We start from the raw sequence: 16,868 nt of genomic DNA, 5'->3' as shown, positions 1-16,868 counted from the left end.
TTTTTTTTTTTAATTTTTTTTTTCAACGTTTATTTATTTTTGGGACAGAGAGAGACAGAGCATGAACGGGGGAGGGGCAGAGAGAGAGGGAGACACAGAATGGGAAACAGGCTCCAGGCTCCGAGCCATCAGCCCAGAGCCTGACGCGGGGCTCGAACTCACGGACCGCGAGATCGTGACCTGGCTGAAGTCGGACGCTTAACCGACTGCGCCACCCAGGCGCCCCGAGAGTTGTTTTTTTTTAATGTGTATTTATTTTTGAGAGAGACAGAGACAGTGTGAGCAGGGGAGGGGCAGAGAGAGAGAGAGAGACATAGAATCCGAAGCAGGCTCCAGGCTCTGAGCTGTCAGCACAGAGCCCGATGAGGGGCTCAAACCCACGTGAGATCATGACCTGAGCCCAAGTCATATGGTTAACCAACTGAGCCACCCAGGCGCCCCTAATTCAGAGCTTTTTTGTTGGGACACAAAATTAACTGCTGTCTTTCTTCTTTGCCTTGTTACTCATGCCTTTGTCCTATAGAAGATCTAGAAGAGTCTCCCAGCTTCTTTGGAGTAGCCATTCACTCCCCTGTTTCTTTGGCATGTGATGATTTTGTCCCATAATTAGAGTGATCTGATATCTGAACCAAGAGCTGAGAGATGCAGTTTAGTAGAAGTTGTTTTGATGGTAGGTTGTCCCATCATTTGTAGCTCCATGTAAACAAGAAGACAGCAAGATACAATACCAAAATTTAGACCATGATGAAAACTCTAACATTTGAAGATGAAGTTCTAAGACTCTGTGGTGTCATCACCATAAAAATGCCCTGGGGTTGGGGAGGATGTGAGCAAAAATGATGGAATAAGGTAGACTAACAGTGCCCTAAACAACGGGCCAACCGAGAAGCTAGGAAATGAGTTATTCACAGGGGGTTTTGAAAAGCTCGGGCACATTCCCGGGATTCTAGAAAGCCACACACATGCGTAGGATCGTAGGCATGCCCTGTGTTGTGTCACGCTCAGGAAAGACTGAGAAGGCCTTAAGCTCTCACCTCTGACTGACCTTGAGGCTCTGTGCAACCAGGAAGTGAAGGCTAAGGCAATGTTGTAAACTACCTGTCAAAGTTTGGGAGACTCACTGGTTCCAGACAGTGAAGGAACCTCTGTTCAATCATTAGCCTATCACTAACCTAGGTGAGCAGACACTTTGTGGCCATCCATGACAAAGAGTACAGACTTTACAGGATTAATCCAGAAAAGCCACTAAAACGATAACAACACAATAAACCCTGGAGAGGGGCAAGAATCTGATTTCCGGAGTTGCCATATTATATTATTTAAAAGATCCAGGGGCGCCTGGGTGGCACAGTCGGTTAAGCATCCGACTTCAGCCAGGTCACCATCTCGCGGTCCGTGAGTTCGAGCCCCGTGTCAGGCTCTGGGCTGATGGCTCAGAGCCTGGAGCCTGTTTCCGATTCTGTGTCTCCCTGTCTCTCTGCCCCTCCCCTGTTCATGCTCTGTCTCTCTCTGTCCCAAAAATAAATAAACGTTGAAAAAAAAAAATTTAAAAGATCCAGTGTGACCTATGACCTAGCAATTCAACTCTCAGGTATATATTCAAGGGAAATAAACATCAAGTTCACTTAAAAACACGTGAAAAGGGGCGCCTGCGTGGCTCAATCGGTTAAGCGTCCGACTCTTGGTTTCTGCTCGGGTCGTGATCTTGCAGTTTTGTGAGTTCGAGCCCTGAGTCTGGCTCTGCGCTGGCAGCATGGAGCCTGCTTGGGATTCTCTCTCTTCCTCTCTCTGCCCCTCCCCTGCCTGCGCTGTCTCTGTCTCTCTCAAAGGAAATAAATAAAATTTTTAAAAATGGAATAAAATTTAAAAAAAAACAAACATAAAAACATGTACACAAATGTTCCTAGCAGCCCACTCATAATGGCAAAAACAAAAACCAAAAAACCAACCCAAATGCCCATCGGTCGATAAAAGGATAAATACAAGGTAGTGTATGAATAGTAGGAGAGATTACTTGGCAATACAAGGAATGAAGTTCGGACACACTCTATATCCAGCTATCACAGGGATCAACCTTGAGAACCTTACACTAAGTGACAGAAGCCAAGCACAAAGACAGTGACCTCAAAATTTCCCTTCCCTCCCTCTCTCTCTCTGCAGGCTATTAGAGATGAGAAGAATCATCAGGAACTTAGAAATCATTGTTTTATCCTTCTTGTCCAGCTCTGATGTACACAGTAGTCACAGTAAGTGACTGTTTCTACGTGACAACGTGACGTAGCCACAAAGAGGCAATTGTCCAAGCTCCCTTAACATTTACATCCTATGCAAAGAAATTCTAGTCCGGTTTACAAAAGAGCAACAGGTTTCTTTAAATAGGCCAGAGTTTAATTGCTTTCCTGGATAAATTCTTTGTTTCTCGAAATAAAGGCAAGAGTCAATGAATTCAATGAGTTCAGCTCAGTTCAGTGAGCAGTACGCTTCTTTGCTGTGCAAATGACCTATTTAGAGATAATCGCTTTTCCGAATTTTCTTCAGTTGTTCTAACCAAGGGTCTTGCACATCAATTGTTCTGTAATCTGCAGGGTGGAGGTGGGGGAGAGAAACAAAAGAAATAACAAATTAATTATATCTTGGAATCGGGAGGAAACTACCATGTGGAGGTTTGCTATTTTGTTTACGGGAAAAGATTGCTATGTGCAGTGACACTGTAATCGAAATGACTGGAAGCAGGGAAGGAATTGCAGGCATACTGGCTTTTTTTAAGCTTAGGCACAGAGGATAAAGTGGGCAACAGCCACATATTTGGTTCTGGTCAGAATCACTCACGTTTCTTCTCTATAATTGCTTGACCTTGGCCATCGGTTCTGTGCTGCTTCTTTTTTTACTATTTTGGGCACATGCAATTGTCTTGCTGGGAGTTGTAATTCAGGTCATCTGATTTTGCAGGGACGGGACCCTAACTAGATCACCAGGTTGGAGGCAAAAGCTTGGGTGGCTGGGACTCACGAAGATCCCCCCTCTACCTCACCTGCACCGCACCCCCATGGGCTGTTGTTCCGCCTTGCCCCTAGCTATGGCCACTTGATCCAAGGAGGGAGACGCTGGACTCAAACTGGGCCAAACACAAAGTGGAAGATGTTCTACAGAATCCTTGACCAGTATCCCTCAAAACTGATGACTTTGATGAGTCATCAAAAACAAGGAGAGTCAGGGGCGCCTGGGTGGCGCAGTCGGTTAAGCGTCCGACTTCAACCAGGTCACGGTCTCGCGGTCCGTGAGTTCGAGCCCCGCGTCGGGCTCTGGGCTGATGGCTCAGAGCCCGGAGCCTGTTTCCGATTCTGTGTCTCCCTCTCTCTCTGCCCCTCCCCCGTTCATGCTCTGTCTCTCTCTGTCCCAAAAATAAATAAACGTTGAAAAAAAATTAAAAAAAAAAACAAGGAGAGTCTGAAAATCACATTACTGAATGTAATGCAGGGCCCTGGGTAGGATCCTGGGACAGAAAAGTGTCATTAGTTTAAAAAATTAGGTTAGGTAAAAAATAAGGACATTTGAATAAACTATGGAGTTTCGTTAGCAGTAAGGTGTCAACATCGGTTCCTTACTTGTGACAAATGCACTATAATAGTGTCGACAATAAGGAAATTCGAGATGGGGACCCTTTCTAATAGTCTCACGGCTTTTTAGCAAATCCGAAAATCCTCTAAAATCAAAAGTTGATTAAAAAGGCAGAGAGACAGAAACGCAGAGGCCACAAGTGGTTGGAGCTGAGCATTATGGCACCACCCCAGGAAGCCGTCTGTATTCCTGGACAGCCGTAGAAGCTCCCTCTGATTCCGTAAGTTCTTCCAGTTTCCTTCCCACAGTCCTCATGTGCTGAAGTTACCCGGGATGGACTGATTCTGTTGCCTGCAATCAGAGGGTCTTGCCCTCAGTTCCTGCTTCTGAGTCCTCAGGAAAGAAGGGTGCCAGCTGTCAGTTTATAAGGCAACGGTTGGGCCGTAACACAAATCACCTTCCACGCCCTTCCTAGCTGAACATTTTTAGCAATGGGACATGGAACAGCACCTATTTCAGCGCTTCCTCCCCTCATCACACCAGATCTCTACGCACTTCTCTACAGAGATGGTGCCCGTGCCCGTGGCAGACATCGCTAATTGATCACGGCACTCATCCCCCGAGCTTGAATGCGGAGTGACAGATGCTGGGGGTGTCCCGCCCGGATCCTCTTTATCAGCATTTACACTTGCCCGTCTCCCAGCTGCTACGAATGTCAGCTGCGACAGGTGCCCAGCTGTCCTCATCTGCAGAGAATTGCCCTCAACTAAATGGGAGGCGCCTCACCCAAGATAGCCTACAGCCACCAACTGACAAATAAGGGGCTACAAAAGTCTAGCGCTCTTGTCTCAAGGTGGGACCGACTCTGAGGTGTGATACGTGCTCCGGGGCCCCCAGGGGATCAGACTGAAGTCGGGCTGCAGCTGAGACCATATCTTCCTGTAGCTACTTCCCTACCCTCTCTGGCTTCCGTTGATCGCTTTCTCCAGAAAGTCCTCCCTCAGTAAGCCCAGAGCATCTGAATCCCTGTCTCAGGGTCTGCTTCAGGGAACCCACCTGAGACATATGAGGCAGAATTCTCAACATGGTGGCCATGCTGCCACTATCAAGAGTTGACACAGGAGGTGAGACCTATTTGGCATCTCTATTGGAAGAATACTAACCAAGAATATACCAGCACAAAATGGAACATCGACAAAGAAGCCAGAAGCCTAGATGAACTGTCAGTTTAACCGCTGACCTCTGCAAAGACAGAGGAGAGCCTACAGCCTATAGAGTAAACAGCCTGTGACTTCTTGGTGGAGACACAGGGTTTGGAGACCTGTCCACCTGTATTTCTTCTTCAGTCCACCATTCAGGACAAGTTTTTCTATAGGAAGGATGTCTGCAAGACAAAGTGGGAAAAGGTGAAGTTAAAGAGGTACTGTCTTTGCTCCAAGAAGCTGTCATGTCTAATAGTGGAAGGCCTTTCTCACTCTTTGGCTGAGTGTTCTCGTTAAGGAGCAGGATGCTGTCTTAAGAGCATCCTTACAAGTGGCATCGGGGAACTATCACAGTTGGGCATCTTTGTTACTAAATATAACCTTGCTTTTTTCCCCCTGCTATTGTTTAATGCCAGCTGAGTTTTACAAAAATGGAATGTATTGGGTAGGAAATGGAAGACTGCTAAAATACAAACCCAAAATAACAGTGGCAAAAAATAAATCAAAATCTATTTATCTCTCATGTAAAAGGCCAGGCTGGAAGGGTGGCTCAACAGCACAGATTTTGAGGAGGTACAAACTCCTAGTACTTTGCCAATTTGTCATCCCTAGGGTGTCACTCTTGTCCACCGATGGCCCAACACAGTTCTAAATTTTAGACACCTGGAAGTGGCAAAGGGTGGCGGAGAGGGGATCTATCCCTTCCTTTTGAGAGAATGATCCGGATCACGGATCATGGTGGCTTGCGTTCCGTTGACCCAAGAGTTTGACACACAGCCACAGCTACCTCCAGGGGAGCCTGTGGAAGGAAGGGTTTAATCTGGGAGTCCAGCTAGAAACTGAGCATTCTGTTACTGTGGGAGAAAAGACAATGGATGTTAGGGGACAGCCAGTTCAATGGCAGGAGCACAGGCAAGGACCGGAGAAGAATGGTATCATCTCAGGGAAAGTAGGCTGGTTGATGGAGTCAAATTCTCCAAGTCAGTGCCTCTGGTCACCAAATTCTGCTCTTCTCTCATGGTGACCCTCCCCCCACCATCAAGTTGCTTTGGCCAGTGAAATGCGGGCAGCAGTGATGTGTGTCGCTTTCGGGCAGAAGCTTTAACGGCCAGCACCTGGCTCATGGTGTCTCTCTTCCCTCTGCCGTGAGACGGCGATGTTCTAGACAGAGGCTGCCAATGATGTGAGCAGAGCCCCAGCTTCCCCGAGATGGGCTTGTAGCGTGAGGGAGAAATAAATCTTGACGTTGCCGCGAGCCGGTGGGATTGCCGTGTGGCTGGTGTATTATGGCAGTGTAGCCCAGCCTAGCCAGACAGATTCAGCCTCCGTGCCTTCCTGCCAGCGGATCTGCGGTGGAATCTTTGTTCGAAAAGTACAGCCCGTCGGCATAAGCATAATAGTACCAAGGGCTGCCTTGTATCGAACACTTACTATGGGCTAAGCCCAATGACATGATTGGCATTAGGGGTGGTAATCAATTTACAGATGTCGCCTAATGCTTTCACTTTATAATTCATCACTCAACTCCATGCAGGTTACTGCTACTGGAAACAACTCTACAGGATGGATCCTTGTATAAAACAAGAATCTTTGGAGAACAAGGCCTACCTCTAAATATGTTTTCTGCGTTCAGCTTTTCACAAATGGCAAAGCTATAAAATTACATTCCCAATAATTTAGGGGAAATGATATCAATGATTTTAATGTTGATGTACTACTGACCATTAAATGGGTGCCTAGGACATTGGGACTGCAAGTAAGGGAAGAACCAACTAAAAGTGGTTAAAATGAAATGGGTGCTCCTAACTAGTTCCATCAAAAGCAGAGAGGGAGAGAAGTTTCAGGATGGTTCACTGGCTCTGTGGGATCACCGAGGACCCCCAGATGCCTGCCGTCTTTCTGCTCTGCCATCCTCAGAATGTCAGTGAGATCTCCCCCTCATGGTCCCAAGGAGGCTGCCACACCCCCAAGCACCATATCACTTATGACAGCATCTGGCAAAAGAAGTGGGGAGAAAGATAGTGTCGCCTCCCTTGTCTCCTCTCCTAAGGTGGGAAAGCCACTTTTCTGAAGCCCCACAGTAGATCCCCACCTGTGCCACACAGGCACTTTGCCCACGCCAAGCCACGAGCAAGACCAGGAAAGCAAAGTTCTGTCACTGTGGGCCTCCATCGTGGGAACCTGCATGGCGAGATAGTCAGGACAGGATAGGTTGTGCTGCTGTGACAAACATGCCCCAAATCTCAATAGCTTAATGCAACTCACCTTTGTTTCAGATGCTTATTCCAAAATTCCCTGAAGTCTGTTAGGGATCCAGGTGCGCCATTTATATGTGAGGCCTCCTTGGTCCCTGCAGCAGAGGAAGAAGAAGGTGGAGAGTTCTGCACCAGTTCTTTACTTCAGGCTGGGAGTCATCTATGCTACTCCCACCTTCTTTAATCATACCTTGCCCCATGACCTTCCCTTCCCATTCAAGCAAGCCTGAATGTGTACAGACATGGATGAAACCCCATCTCCGCCATATTGGCTTTTTCTCATAACACCTTTCCTCTGTTAGTCTTGCCCCTTCCTCAATCAACCCCAATACCATCACCACTGCGCCCTTGTTCTCTGGCCTGTGTTATCTCTCCCTTCCTCAGATATCCATGGGTCCGAGTCCTCCCTGAATCTTAATGACTTCTACTACTTAATGGCTTCTAACTACTTCTACTGACTCAGTAGAAGTTCCTGCTGTGGAGAAAAGGGAGGGATGAGTTTGGGGGGCTATAGGTAGACAAAGAAGGACATCAGGAGTCTCCCATTTCAAGGTGCAGTTTGCTTTCTCTGAAAATGTTTAAATGATCATTCCAACCTTACACCACGAGGGTCCATTTCCTGGAAAAAAAAAAAAAACAAAACCTTAGCTCTACGAAAGAGACACAGACCCCTCCTGTTGACAAAATATCAACTTTATAATTTTAGTTGTGTAAAAAACAAATGAACAAGCAAACAAACAAACAAAAAACAGGGGTGCCTGGGTGGCTCAGTTGGGTAAGCATCTGACTTTAGCCCAGGTCATGATTTCATGGCTCGTGAGTTCAAGCCCCACATTGAGCTCTGTGCTGATGGCTCAGAGTCTGGAGCCTGCTTCGGATTCTGTGTCTCCCTCTCTCTCTCTCTCTCTGCCCCTCCTCTGTGCACTCTGTCTCTCTCTCTCTGTCTCAAAAATAAATAAACATTTTTAAAAAATTTTTTAACGATCCTATATGTGCACTGAAGAGAAACCTTAGCACCATGTTGATAGTGTTTCTACCTGTGCAATGGGGTTATGAATAATTTTAATTTTCTTCTTAACATACAAACGTAACCCTTTAATGACGGCACAGGGGAGGGACTTTTTTTAAAGTTGGGCTTCATTTCAGCTCCAGGTGTCTCTTCCCTACATTTGTGCTGAGGGTGACCGTGGGAAGTTAATTCCCAGCACAGTGGTCAAGTAGTATAGTTACCAGGGATTCGTTTTCTGCTGGGGAGACAGGAGCCGGGGACAGGGGAACGGATATTTTACCTGAACTTAAAGTTGAAACCATCTACGCGATTTGCAGTTTCCGGACACTACCTTCCAACCTGCCTCCTGTCATTGTTGCCCCAAAGGTCGGCAAGAAGGCTGAAGAGGGTGAAGGAGCTCGCTCCCCACAGGTGGCCTTGAGCTGGCCTCTCTGTTCTTTGTAAAACTCTCACCAGGAAAAGGTCCCCGTGAAGGGGGGATCACAGGCAGGCAGGTGGGAGCAGCCGCAGAAAGGAGATGAGATCCTTGAGCAACTGTAGGCTGCGGGGTGGGGGTTGGGGGGGGTGGTGCTTTCATAATAGCTGGCTGCAGAGAAGCCACGAGAAAAAAAAAAAAAAAAAAAAAAAACCAGAATGGGAGGAAGCCTCAGCTGAGTGCCACCCTCCGGTTTGGTGTTTGCAGCTTCTCAAACAAAGAAAGCTCAAACTCTGTCTGGCCCTCCCTGGAGGAAAAGGGCCACGGGGTTGGCACATTAATTACACGCCGGGGGCATCTTCCTAAGGAAACCTTTAGTAGCTTGAAGGGAAAATACAGTGCAGTTTGAATGGAAGGGGTTCCTGGGCTGTTCCCAGTCACATTTCCCGAACCACAGGCTTCTGCCTCTGTTTGATTCTGCGGAAACGAAGGCAGGTCTAACTAAAGAAACAGGGACGTTTGATGTTGGAAGTGAATCTTAATTGCTGGGAATCGTGTAGGAACAATAGGCCCGTGTCTGGCGGCGCCGGGGGGGCCCCCCGCCCCCCAGATACTCGGTAACATCAGTGTCAGCACGCTGGGAGGTTCTGGAGACAAGCAGGACTTATGTGGCGCTGGGCAAAATCAAGGGATAGAGCCGGACTCAGTTTCTGCATCTGTAAGATGGGGATAATAACAGCCCATGACACTGTCGTCAGGATTAAGGCTTGGGTATGTGTGCGTACAAGTTGGCTCCCTTTCCGCTTTCTACAGGGGCACACCCATCTCTCTCCATGGGGGCTTAGAGGCGGCCACAAGTGTCAATGCCCCCGAGGTTTATTATTACATTTATTATTATTATTTGTTATTAACGTCACCGTTTCATTGCCGTCTTTGAGCGTTCGGTTCGTTTGGGTTTTCTTTTTTTTTTTTTTTTAAGATTTTTTAAAATGCTTTTTATTTCTTTTGAGAGAGAGCGTGTGCACACGAGCGTGAGCAGGAGAGGGGCAGAGAGAGAGGGAGACACAGAATCTGAAGCAGGCTCCAGGCTCCGAGCTGTCAGCACACAGCTGGATGCGAGGCTGGAATCCATGGATCACGAGATCACAACCTGAGCCGAAGTCAGATGAGGAACCGACTGAGCCACCCAAGTGGCTGTTTTCTCTATGTGCTCAAGAAAATGTCTCCAGCAGTCACTTCCCAGTGAAACATTACTGCCGAGTCCATTCATACGCCTTCTCCCTGGATTCATTGACTTGTGCTTTATTTTCCTAGCAGCCACTGCAGTCCCAGAACATGGGAAGTTTCATTCATGGCTCACTTCTGGAGACTTGACAGATGCTGGTTAAATATTTTAGAAATTCCTCTTTAAAGAAAGGAGCGAAAAATGAGGTTGCTCAAGCTGCTAAAGTGTGGTCCTACCCCTCAAAGTCACATTTAAATGTCAAGGTTGTATTTCGCTTTCAGTGCTTTTGGAGGGGCCATAGTGATTTTATATTGATGGTTGTTGTTGTTTTGTTTCAAAGTCAGAATGATGATATTACCTGTTCATAACCTTCATGTACAATCTCATGGCTCTGAAAATTAAACATATAACTAACTGTTCACCTTTGGGTTTAAGGAAATCATTGGGTGCGGTTATTATGAAAGGAGAACTTCAAATTCTTCACCAACCAAAGAAAACACGATTGAAATCCAGCAACATTCCAGGAGAGAGCTGCTTTATTTGAAGAAGCCAAGTGTTTAATTGACAGTCAGAAACACTCATGAATGGAAAAGGACAAGTTCCCGTAGATGGGACACCGCAGTGGTGACTTAAAAATGATCACTCGATCACTCACGGGGCGCCTGGGTGGTTCATTTGCTTAAGCAGCCAACTTCGGCTCAGGCCATGATCTCATGGTTCGTGAGTCTGAGACCCGTGTGGGGCTCTGCCCTGTCAACACAGAGCCCGCCTCAGATCCTCTGTCTCCCTCTCTTTCTGCCCCTCCCCCTCCTTCTCTCTCTCTCAAAAACAAACATTTAAATACTTTTAAATTAAAAAATGACCACTCACTAACAGTTTCCCATCAGTGAAGGCAGTGCACTAGGAAGATGCCTTAGATCCTGAAGGTTCCCTTTTTTTTTTCTTTTTATGTTTATTTATTTTTGAGAGAGAGAGAAAGCGTGAGTGGGGGAGGGGCAGAGAGAGAGGGAGACACAGAATCCGAAGCAGGTTCCAGGCTCTGAGCTGTCAGCGCAGAGCCCGACGCGGGGCTCGAACCCATGAACCATGAGATCATGACTTGAGCTGAAGTCAGACGCTTAACCGACCGAGCCACCCAGGCGCCCTGAGGATTTTCCATTTTGAGGGAAACGTGGAGCAGACGGTAGCAGAGATGTGAAGAGCTGAGCCTCGGAGCAGTGACAGGGGTTTCTGTCTCAGGCTGAGTTTCTGACCCTCCCCCACCCGACACCCATGTCAACCCTCAGTAGCTCAGAGACAGAATTTCATTATAAAGAATACGGGTAGGCAAACCGCCTAACCAAGCTCTTCCCGTGTTTCACCGAAGGCTGAAAGCAGTCTTGCTTTGTTGATCTCTTGACAATCAATTCCTTCCTAGAAAAACTCTTTACGGCAGCAAGAAACAGACTGACACTGCCGAGTTTCCCACTATGAGCCCCAGTCCACACCGGGACGAAGGACGATAAGGCTTCTGTGGACTGACACTCCTCAGACACACCTGGATGGGGACATTTGAGAAGAGGCAAAGTTGTCCTGGTCTCCTTGTTCACGTTCTTTTATTGAATAAAATAGGTAATCTTAGATATGAAAGATATATCATTCCCCCTCCCCGGGATCGAATAGAACTGTTTCATTTGGATTGAAAAAAAAAAAAAAAAACAACATAGGCCATAAATATATTTCTTTACCTGAATTAGGCTACACCGAAACAAAAACAAAGATATTTCTCACGACTGCAGCCCAGCAAAATGCCTCTGTCTGTTCCTCACTTGTGACAGTTATTTGGCAGAAGCCTCCCTCTGCAGGTGACCTCCTGTCTGTCTTCTTGAACACAGACACCACTCCGCTAATCCACCGTTAGTCATTTTATTGAGCAAGTGTCATAGAGCACTGCTGTGTGACAGGCCCTGTACTGGGCTCATATCAGGAAAGCCACTGTCCCTGCCTTCAAGAAACTCACAGGGCTGTGGGGCTAAGGCAGAGGGACCAGGCCGGCGAAGAGGCAAATGTGGAGAGGACGGTACTACCCAGGAATGTTGCAAGAGAATTCTTCTGAGGCGCCCCGGGGGCTCAGTCGGTTAAGCGTCCAATTTCAGCTCAGGTCATGATCTCATGGTCTGTGAGTTCGAGCCCTGCATGGGGCTCTGTGCTGACATCTCAGATCCTGGAGCCTGCTTCCGATTCTGTGTCTCCCTCTCTCTCTGCCCCTCCCCCAGTCACACTCTGTCTCTCTCTCTCTCTCTCTCTCTCTCTCAAATAAACATTAAAAAAATTTTTTTAAGATAATTCTTCCTATAGACGTGTGAGCTACGTCCTGAAAAATGAGTGAACTCTTTGTTAATCTGTCTCACCAAGACAGTGTGGTAATCGTGCAACAAAACAAGATCTAGAAAGAGACCCACACAAATAAGACCGAGTGATTTTTTACAAAGGTGCAAAAGCAATTCAAGGGAAGGATGAGCTTTTTGAACACATATCACTGGAGAAACTGGATGTCCATAGGCCAATGGAAAAAAAAAAAAAAGAAAGAGAAAGATCATTCATAACGTGAACACAAACCTCACGCTTTCTCTAAAAAAAAAAAAAAGAAAGAAATTCAAGTAGATGATAGCCCTAAATGAAACATGTAAAACTTTAAACTTCTAAGAAGAAAACCTTTGGCATCTGCGGTTTAGCGAAGAGTTCTTAGGACACCAAAGAAGATAAAATTGTTAAATTGGGCTTCATCAAAATTAAAAAGCTTTGGTCTGGGAAAGCAGTTAAGAGAATGAAAAGGCAGGCTGCATATTTGAAAATCACACAGCTGACCAAGGGGACTTGTATTTAAAATATACTGAGAACTGCTAAAAGCCATTAAGGAAAGAAACAACCCCACTTAAAAAAAAAAAATCAAAAAGCTTAAACAGACACTTTCCCAAAAAGAATTACAGGTGACAGATAAACACATGAACAGGTGTTCACCATTAGTCCTTAGGCAAAAGCAAATAAAAACGCCCACAAGGCACACCTATTAAAGTAGCTAAAATTAAAAATCTAATAAGAGCGGGTGCTGGTGAGCATGTAAAGAAAGCAGAACACATAAACAGTTCTTATAAAGGGAAACATGAACTTCGCACGTGACCACAGCAATGCCGCTCTCAGGTATTTACCCTAAAGAAGGGTGAGCGCAGCTCACAGATTTGTATGCAGATGTTAATTCGAAGTTTTTACTCATGATAGCCAGAAGTGGCAGACAGCCCAAAGGTCCCTCTGCTGGGTGAATGGGAAACAAAGCGTCAGTAGAGTCACACATTGGGTCATCAGCAGCAACAAAGAGGAAAAAATCTACTGCTTCCTGTACTGACCGTGGATGACCCCAAAAACATCACGCTCAGTGAAAAAAGCCAGACTCTAAAGACTACATCCTGTAGGATTCCCTTAGTATAAAATTCCAGAAAAAAAAACCAAAAAACAAAAACCCACCATGACACAAGACAGAACTGCAGGCCAGGGCCCAGAGGTGAGGAGGTGACAGGTTGCAAAAGGGCACAAGGGAAGTTTTGGGGTGATACACTGTCCGATATCATAACTGTAAAGGAGGTCACATGACTATCCATTTTTCACACCCCATCGAATTGTACAATAACTTTATTTCCCACTAATTTTGTTGTATGTAAGCGATGCCTCAATAAAACTGATCCTTTTAAAATATCGAGCAGAGGTGAAAACCCATAGGGGAAGCCAAGAAATTTTGGAAAAGGCACGACGGTGGAAGGATTGGCTCCAGGATACCAAAATATACCCTAAGGTTATCGTAATTTTCAAAGCGTGTCAGTGACGCAGCAGCAGACCAATAATCAATTGACATAGAGCCTGAAACCTACAGGGTCCAGATCAGTGTAGATTTTTAGTAAATAATTTAGGAAGCCATTTAAGTTAGTGGGGGAAAAAATGGGCTATCGAATAAGGAGAGTTGACATCTGGGTTTGATCTGGAAAAAGAATCACACCAGCTCTGTAATTCACACCATTCTCAAAAATGAAACCGTCACTGGTTAATTGGTCATCGACCTAGCGTGAAGGCTCACTCCATTGATCTCATTACCCCGTTAAGTGCTGAGGAGACCGCTTCGCACGCTATGGTGAGGTCTCCCCGTAGATGAAAAGGATTCTAGCCAACACCCACACTAGCGGTAGGCACTTCTGCCTTCTGATGGGAGGCGGCCTCATTCATCACAGCGGGGAAAGTCACTATCCAAGTTGTTCCCTGCCACCTGCACAAAGGACAGAGAAATGGTGGAGTCTGCAAGCTCTTCCGAGATGCTGAAGGGTGAAATCCAAAGGAGACAGACGATCACGGGGCGCTTTCATGCTCCTTGGACGTCCAGCGGAGTGGGGGGGGGGGGGGGGGGGCGGCGGCTAAAATTCTGTCTCTGCCTAACCAGAGGAACTTTGTGCAAGAAGTCTCTTCTAAGAGCGCAGGATCTTGCAATGCAAGAGAAGCTATAGCTCAGGCAGGAGGAAGGCAGGGAAGAAATCTTGGTGGCGGGCTCCCCGAAGGACACCCAAAGAGCGAGAGGGCTAAGGGCTGACATGCAGTGTTAAGCGGCTGTCGTCCTGCTCCGTGACCTCCCCCTCTGTCACATCAAGCGTCCGTAAAGAGTTCTCATCCTGAATGTCTGGGCTGGGTGGTCTTGGGGACAGCAGCAGGGTGGAAACGCTTTTTTTTCGGGTTCCCCATTCCTGCCATTTCCCTTCATGAGGCAAGACCCTTCGCATAAGGCTCCAGCCTCTGGAAAGAAGGTCAGTGACTCTATCATTTGTTGGAAAGTCACCTGGTCATCACTTAGCCCCTGGCTCCCTCCCTCATCCTTCGGATCCGGCTGGATCCAGATTGAGATCTGGGACACAGGGCATTTAGTGTGTCCTTCCTCAGTCGTACAGGAGGGGGTATGATTCGGTGGTTTCTGTGAGGGAACTCATCACTGTGCCCCTTTTTTTCTTCTGCTCAGTTATTTCTGGATTCGGGCAAAGAGGGGAGGGTGTGCTTCCTTGAGCCCCTCAAACTCCAGCAAGGGGTTCTGTGTAAAGTAAAAGCCCCGGCAGTCATCCAAGGAAACAGTAAACCGAGGGCGGGCTCCCTGGGGGAACATTCCAGAGCACAGAGATGAGGAAACCTTCTAGTGGTTATCTCTGTCTGACTCCATCGCCAGAGTCCTGGCAGACCCTTTCCAGAGACTTCTCTCTCAGTAACCGGCCTTCAGAGTTTCCAGGGCCGCATAGGGAGCTGTGCAAAGACATCTCAGCAGTGCTGACCACAGCCGGAGCCTGGCAGACAGGGTGATGACTGAGGGGAACACGCAGAAAGTGACTTTCTCTGAGACTTCCCCCCAAAAACAGGCTGCTTTGGCTCCAAAGGGCAGAGTTTCTTTGTTTGGTTTTGGGGGGGGGGGGGTGTTTAGAGGGGCGGGGGGAGAGGGAGGAGCACGGAAGAAAAAGAGATGAGTTCCTTTTGACCAAAAAAAGGTCAGTCAGCCACGGAGGATGGCTGGCTCCAGCCCAAACGAAGATTATGAGAAACACCCTGTTCTGAGCAAGCACGAGCACAAGCACAAATGCTTTCTTGGTCACCCCAGCCAACACCAATTATTACCTCGCACTTTGGCACCCTGCCCTTAACCACTGCAAGGCTCAGAGTCATTAAGCCGTCGGATCATTGAGTCCACTCACCGCTATCTACTCTCCCCATTTTACACTTGAGGAACAGACTCGAAAGGTGGCAGACATCTCTTGCCCACTTGGTGAGCGGCGGCATAGCCCAGACCAGACCCCGAGCCCCTGAGTCCCGAGTCCGTGTCCTTCCCATGGCTTGAGATTTCATGGTCCCCTGGAGGAGGATGAGTCCCTTGATCACAGAGACCTAGTATTTTACCCAGAGAAGAGGAGAGGACCAGCATTTGAAAAGAACCTACTATGTTCCCATCCCTGGGGTAGGGGCATTACTGATGCCCAACTTTGGGCACGTCTCCCCAGCCCTCAGCAAGCCTCTTTGTTGGACGGCATTGTTGTGGGCTGAACTGTATACCTCAAAAAGTTCACACTCTGAAGTCCTAACCCCGGTACCTCAGAACGTGAGTGTGTTTGGACAAAGTGTCTTTAAAGGGGTCATCAAGTCAGAATGAAGCCATTATCATGGGCCCTAATCCCATATGACTGGTGTCCTTATAAGACACAGACACACACTGTGAAGACACAGGAAGAATACGGCCATCCACAAGCCAAGGAGAGAGTCCTCAGAAAGAAACAAATCCACTGACATCTTGATCCTGGACTTGTAGCGTCGTCCAGAATTGTGAAAAAATAAAATAAAATAAAATTCTGTTGCTTAACTCACCCAGTCTTTAGTATTTTGTCTGGGCAGCTATAGCAGGCTAATACAGGCATCCACTTCCCGTCCCACCCATGCTTCTAGACTGGGACCTGCCCTCCGTCTGTTGCTAACCGAGCCACACAGACTCTTTATGTCAGAGTGAGGACTGAGAGAGTCACAGAGCACAGCACTTGGAGCAGAACCTTGTCTGGGGAGACTTTGAGGTGAATAGACTCTGGTTGCTGAAACCCCCAGAACATCCTGGGTCCCCGTTTTCCCTGAGGCCCCAGGCTTTCCTTTTCAGCGAATTCCAGGAGAGACCCCAACACCCTCCTAACGCCTGGCTCCCTTTCTTGGTTAAACTTGTCCTAAGTGGGTTGTGTTGCCTGCCACCCAAATGACCTTAACCATGATATTTACGTATGTTATCTCATGTGGGTTAGTTTCTCCCCTATGTGTTCCTGCCCCACCTTACAGATAAGGAAACTGAGGCCCAGCACCAGAAAGTAGCTGGTCAAGGTCACAAGATGGGGTAGCCGGCCAAGGTCACAAGATAGGGGTAGCCGGCCAAGGTGACAAGATGGTGGTAGCCGGCCAAGGTCACAAGATGGGGGTAGATGGCCGAGGTCACAAGATGGGGGTAGCTGGCCGAGGTCCAAGATGAGGGTAGCCGGCCGAGGTCACAAGATGGGGGTAGCCGGCCGAGGTCACAAGATGGGGGTAGCCGGCCGAGGTCACAAGATAGGGGTAGCCGGCCGAGGTCACAAGATGGGGTAGCCGGCCAAGGTCACAAGATGGGGTAGCCGGCCAAGGTCAT

General features: G+C 47.5%; 1 protein-coding gene across 1 annotated transcript in view; it reads right to left on the bottom strand.

Moving 5' to 3' along the window:
- Nucleotides 1-1,990: 1,990 nt before the first annotated feature.
- MIS18A (MIS18 kinetochore protein A) overlaps nucleotides 1,991-16,868 on the bottom strand; it is a 46,048-nt gene continuing 31,170 nt past the window's right edge. The window contains exons 8-9 of the transcript XR_005793182.1: nucleotides 7,026-7,110; nucleotides 1,991-2,579 (exon numbers count right to left, since the gene is read on the bottom strand). The gene's annotated coding sequence lies outside the window, so the exon portion shown is untranslated. The remainder of the gene's footprint in view (nucleotides 2,580-7,025; nucleotides 7,111-16,868) is intronic.

The sequence above is a fragment of the Herpailurus yagouaroundi genome, unplaced genomic scaffold, assembly GCF_014898765.1.
Source record: "Herpailurus yagouaroundi ecotype Mexico unplaced genomic scaffold, PumYag 162, whole genome shotgun sequence".
Classification (NCBI taxonomy): Eukaryota; Metazoa; Chordata; class Mammalia; order Carnivora; family Felidae; genus Herpailurus; species Herpailurus yagouaroundi.
Note: the sequence above shows the minus strand (reverse complement) of the source record. Positions and strands in the feature narration are given on the sequence as shown.